Below are 6956 nucleotides of genomic sequence, written 5' to 3'. Positions count from 1 at the left end.
ACTCCAACCCCCTAGTGCTTGATAAAATTTTTTATAGAAAGCAATATAACATTTAAGCTTTTAGGTTGAACGTTGGACTTACAAGCCATCCGGACTTACATGCCTTTCATTCAAAGTGTTTAGGACTTTTTGAATATCCCACCCTTGTAATTCTAGTTTGACCTGTTAAGCTTTTGAAAAATAAAACCAAGGACTTAACAACTCAATATTATATATATATAAACAATTTGTTTTATTTTATTTATTAATAATAAAAAACAGTAAAATATTTTTGGTGATCAAGACACTAACGGACTCGTGTATGACTGGGTAATTACTTTTCTGCCCATCATTTGGAGAGATGAATATGGAGACATACACATTACTTCAAAATGACTCTCCATGGTGAGATTAGCACATTTAATTTATATCACATAATCATTTACGCATCATGGAAAGCTACCATACAAATCAATGACTGTTCTAGAGCCTTTTAAGCTTAATAACTTCACCCGTTAGGCACACAGAAACAAATTTTCTATCACTTTCCAAAGGTTGGATCAATTTTCATTTGAAAATATTTTAAAGCTTCTAAAAAGCTGTTAACTAAATAATCATATCACTTCCCAGAGAGTTACATAATACACATCTTTAAAACTCAGTCACCCGATCACTCTTAGTTTTCAAATGAATGGCTATTCCGTATGCCTACAAGTGGTTAATAGGACCAAACACATATAAGAATACATGTCCCTCTAACTTAGAATAACCGACATAATTTTAAGTGAAAGAATTTAAAAACAAAACCGCATCAAAATTGCCATGGATGCTTTCAATGGTTAGGTGAATGGCTATCCTGTGAGTCTACGAATAGATGACAGGACCAAACATATACAAGTATATGTCCATCCAACTTTAGCAACCGACATAATTTTAAGCGAAAGTGAATATATAACCTTTTAATAAATTTTTTTAATACACACACACACTCTTTTTGAATTTTTAAAATTTCCCCCTAAATTTGTGCCAATTAACAAAATATGTACAAATTTTACTTCAAAAAGACTCAATCCTCGAAACGAAGCAATTTAAGAAATCCTACAAGCACATTAAATCTGGCAGTCCCGACCGGTTTTGTAATTAAGTCCGCCATAGTATTATCAGTGTTAACTTGATCAAGATGAATCAGTTTACGGTCGTAACAGTCACGAATTAAATGAATTTTTTTATCAACGTGCTTGGTTTTGGAGTGCTGAACCGAAATTTTAACAATTGCAATGGCAACATCATTATCACAAAAGAGAGGGGTGTCAAGAAATTCCAAACTATAATCCAGCAGTTGATGTTGCATCCAGATAACCTTTGAGCAGCAAGATGACGCAGCAACATATTCAGCCTTGGCAGTGGATGTGGACACCGTTTGTTGTTTCTTGCATTGCCAAGAGATGAGACGATCGCCCAAGAACTGACAATCGGCAAATGTCACTACGTGAAAATTGACCTTTGGTCACACGAAAAAAGTGTTGCCGTAGGCCTTTAGCCACACACAGTTTTTAATGGCCTTATGTGTTAATAAGTGTAGCTAAAGGGTACAGACATTAGTTGCTGGCCATCAAGAAGCCTCTCCAATAAGTGTGGCTAAACGGTAGAAAATGGCCACATGACTATTTACTATGAGTGACCATTGCACATATAGAGCCACATGAATAAATGTTTCAGCCAAATGAATTTTATAATAATGTGGCCAATAGGGTTGTGTTAAGCTTGCATTGTGACCTATACCGTTTGGATATAGCAAAGAAATTGCCACTTAAATTTAATAATAGAGTGGCTAATTATATGATATAGACAGTGGATATTAAATTAAAAGTGGCTAAATATGTGTACTTGCCACTCAAACACTCCATTGTAGATTATAGTGTGGCTATTGTCTTACCTTTTGTCACACAAAATGCTTTTCGTAATTTAAAGTGTGGCTATTGTCAAACTTTTTGTCACACATAGTGAGGACTGTGTGGCTAATCATATCATTTAGACACTGGAGGTTATTGTCAATGTGGCTAACAATGTGAACTTGCTAGTCAAAAACTCTTTTGTAGTTTGTGGTGTGGCCATTGTCTTACCGTTTGTCACACATAATGCTTTTCCAAATTTAAAGTGTGGCTATTGTCAAACTATTCGTCACACATAGTGATGTATTGTGTTGTCAAACATATCATATAGACACTGGAGGTTATTGTCAACGTGGCCAAAAATGTAACTAAACACATTAGCATAAATTCAAAACATGTTTTTCATAAGTTTAACAAACCCAACAACATAAAAATTCAAAACAGGTTTACATTACCAAACCTTCACTAATTAGTTATAATTCAAAATATTTAAAACTACTACTAATTACTACCGACCTCAAACTTTCTCATAAGCTCATCAGATTGTTTTTGCATGCTTTCTTCATTTTCCTAACGTTCTTTTTCCATTTGTTCAATCCGTTGCTCGTTCTTCAACCTCGTTTCTTGACTTCCTTTCATTTTCTAGTTCTTTTTCCATTTCGGCTCTAACTTTTTGAACCTAAAATTGTTAAAAATATTAGCATCATAACTAATAAAGGGTTAATGTAAAGCAAAACCTCAAAGCAAATTAGGGGTGTTCACGGTCCTGTTTTTGCGGTTTTTCGTCAAACTGTAAACCAAACCGTTGGTAACTATTTTTAATTTATGTAAACCAAAACCAAACCGTATAACTTTTAAACCAAACCAAACCAAAACGTTACTAACGGTTTGGTTCCGGTTTGGTTTCATGAACCTGAACCCAAACCAACCCGTTTATATATTACACCCACAAAATCAGTATGTAATTTTCATTTAAATTTTTAGTTATAAACCGAACCAACCCGTTTATGAGTCTACCACATGTATATTAAATTATAGTGTTAGCAGTTTTTATGTTACCACATGTATATGATATATGAAACGGTCTATTTCATTTGCTCACCCCTGGTTGATATGTTAAACCTAATTATATAACAAAATGAAAAATGATAAAGATAACTTACAAATGCGTGTTCTGACTTTTCCGTACAAAAATCAAATTCAACAAGGCTATTAATGTTGAGCTCGCCCACCCAATACTTTTTCTTGCTTTCTTTGCTAAGGTGGGTATCTAAGAATACTTCCAACCACTTAACTTTTCGACCATGTTCTTTTTCCTAATAAGAAGTAATGTAACAAACGTTAAAGAACAAACCATTATAATTTTTGACCTAATTTTTTAAGATTGAATTTACAAATAAAACTAGCTTACCAAGTGGATACGATGCTCATCAAACCTATTGAAACGCCCGTATGCTGAGATTTCCTGCCATCATTACTCTCTTTCGTGCGGTTGTCTCTCCCGCTCGCGGACTTCTTTAGCCATTTTTCTGTGTTCCAACACTATAAAGAGAGAAAAATATATGATACATATATAGGGTAAAAAATATAAAAATAAAAACTTGAATCAACGCATAGCACAACGACCTTCACGCACAATCACATTAGACATAATGTATACACAAACATAAACTTAAATAGACGACTCGCTGGTGATAATAATCAATGTCAACTGTACTAAAAAGTCCTAACATGTATTCACACATCGTATCATGGAAAATCAACCAAACATTCATCATACAACTTAACTTATGATCACTTAGTTCACAAGATAGATTATAACATGTACAAACTGATTTTATTCACTATGAAAAGATGAAGTATAAATTCTACAAAATTTACCATAGTAGAATATTTGAATTAGGATTCTCAAACAATTTTTATTATATTTTTCTCATGCATACAAAACTCACAATAATTCAAGCATTAAAGATATGTACCAACAATTCAGCAGATTGCACAACAAGCACTTATTTAATGGTTCTCTCAACTCATTAATCCAAATTGTGCAAGACCAATTGGGTTGTCTTCAAAGCTCATAATACTAATTTTCATAACTGGAACAAACCCGTTTGGTTTTGTCATTAGGGAGTTATGGTGTCGGAATGACAGACCAGAATATAACTCCCCAAATCAGCTTTGACCAGTGTTTTTGTAAAATTATTAAACTATTCAAAACTCTTCCAATAATTACAAACTTTACCTTTCTGGAAACTAGACTCATAGTACTATATCCTAGAATCAACAATCATTGAATAATCATCGTTTAACATCAAGTTACATACCAATAAAAAACAAAAACGAATCTGTCAGCAATGAAAGAAGATGTACTAAGCTTCAATTACAAGTGAAATACATACATTTTTAGCGAAGAAAGAAGATGTACTAAGCTTCAATTACAAGAAATAACACTTAAAATTGAAAATCCCCAAACTTGGTTCTTAGGGTTCTTCAGACTCAACACAAATCCGGAAAAAATCGAGATTGAATTGATGGAAACCGGAACCATACGTGAAATCCTCTCGCAAAAATAATAAGATTAGAGCTTGGAATCAAAGGATTTGGTTAAAAATTGAGTGAGTTAGAGAATTAAAGATGAATTATGGTGGGTGTAGAGAGATGAAGAAGAAGAAGAATAAGAAGTAATGAAGAGAAAGAAAAAAAGGTAGGTTAATTTGAATTAGATTTAAGAATGAGTGGGTAATTCAAAATTTTTTTAAGAAAAGAGGGGGTGAATTTAATTTGAAGTTTTGTGGGAAGTAAAATTAATAGGAAATAAATAGAATTAAATATTTTTATTTTTAATTAAAATAAAGAGTTGTTAATGTGTGTGTGTATGTGTGTATATATATATATAACAACTAATTAAACCTTAAATTATATAACAAATTGTATTTTAAATATAAAAACATATAAAATAAATACAAGTGATATTTATAGTTTCTCTAAAAGAGTTGTATAAGAGTGTAGTAATCAGTGTTAACGCCTAATAATAAACCATACGCTTATTAGTGGGTCATACTAGTTCTTGATCGGTGTTAGTGTCTCATTATAGCATCTATCATGTCACAGTTGCTCTAAAAGAGTTGTATAAGAGTGTCATTAATCATGGTTAGGTGTTAACACCCGAAACACACCATACTTTCGTCAATAGGCCTTATTTTTCTATGATTAGTCATAGACTCATAGTTAGATGTTAGTGTCCCTTGGTTACGTCATAGTTTCTTGAAGAAGTTTGTATATGACTATCATAAGTCATACTTAGATGTTAACGACCAAAACACGTCATACATTCATCAATGGGTCTTGAATGGTACTAGTGGCCATTATAGCATCTATCATGTCCCCGTTGTTACAAGAGGGTTGTATATGAGTGTAGTGAGCCATAAGCATAGTTGGTCGTCATACTTTGCATTAATGGGCCGTCTTTGGCCTTGATTGTTGTTAGTGACCCATTGTAGTCTCTATCATATCATAGTTGCTCTAAAAGGGTTGAATATGAGTTTAGTGAGTCATAGTTTGGTTAACGCCCAACAAAATGTCTTACTTTACTCAATGGGCCTTATTGGACCTTCACTGGTGTTTGTGGCCCATTATTGCCTTTATCACATCATAGTTTCTCTAAGAAGGTTGTATAGGAATGTCATTAGTCATAGTTAGATGTTAATGGCCGATAACATGTGATACTTTCATCATAGGTCTTATTGGGCCTTTTTGGTGTTAGTGGCCCATTATAGCCTTTTTCATGTCATAGTCGCTCTAACGGGTCATATTAGGGCTTGAAATCTCTTAGTGGTCTATTATGGCATGCGATATGTAAAATTAGATATTTAAGGGTTATATCGTGTTAAAGAGAGTCATATTATACCATAATAGACAAAAACAACTCATACATGTCCTAATGGATCATATTGGGCCTTGAAATTTCTAATGGCCCATTTTGCATATAATTTTAAATTGTGTTTTAAGAGGTACAACTCGCCTACCCTGTTAATATACATTAAACATAGGGGTGGCAAATGGTTTGGGTTGGGTCGAAATGGGTTGGGTTAGGTCGAAATGGGTTATGTGTCGGAACGGGTCAGGGTCCAAACAGGTCAAGTTCAGAATGACTCAATTAAAAAAATCATTGGTGATAATAAGTAATGTCAATGGTACCAAAAGTCCTAACATGTATCCACACATCACGTATAATATCCGTAGGAACTTGTCTTTTAATCAAAGATAGTACATATTTTAAAACTTATTCATAATTCATTATCAATATTAGAAACTTTCACTTTGATGTGTATTGCTGTCCAAACCGAGCACTTAATCTTCGGCTTTTCGCTTCCATTTGTGGGCTTCGCCTAAAGCAATCCAATACCAAATAACAGTTATTGCCAAAATTTAAATATTATATATAAATAAAATATTAAACCCGGAGTAACATTAGTCAAAATATTAAGCCAAACCAGGTCCAGCGTAGCCTATGCCGGCTACCGTTATGCCACTCCAAAGATTCAATTTATTATGTATCTTAACTCGCCCGATTGATCATAAGCTTTGCGTACCTGTTTCTAATCAGCATGATTATAACCCATCAACATAATTACAACCCATTTAAATTAATCTTAATGCTATTTCACGTCTCAACTAAAATTCAACTTTAGAAACGGTTCAACTTTTCAACATATTATTTACAACCCGTTTAAACAACTTAACGAATCATTTCTCTAATTAAATCATGCTAATAATTTAATATTCACCGACGAGTCAAATCTTCATCTAGTTACTATATTATTATTATTATAATCAACAAGCTGGTCCGAAACCCAAATCAAACCGTACTACAAAATGCTAGTACTATTTATATTCTAGACACGAGTAATTCGCACTTAGATATTTGGTAGGGTAAACTTCAAACTGTAACGAGTTAAAACAACCTATACGCACTAAGTATAGTCAAAAGAATCAACTTTCAATTAATGGGTCAAGGGGTCCTGTATCCATTTGATATACATAATAAATCAAAACATACTAATAAGACTTGTAACTTCTTAAACT

Source organism: Bidens hawaiensis, unplaced genomic scaffold (genome assembly GCF_021521415.1).
Source record: "Bidens hawaiensis isolate Kalapana, Puna unplaced genomic scaffold, B.hawaiensis_p1.1 tig00015193_1, whole genome shotgun sequence".
Taxonomy (NCBI): Eukaryota; Viridiplantae; Streptophyta; class Magnoliopsida; order Asterales; family Asteraceae; genus Bidens; species Bidens hawaiensis.
Note: the sequence above shows the minus strand (reverse complement) of the source record.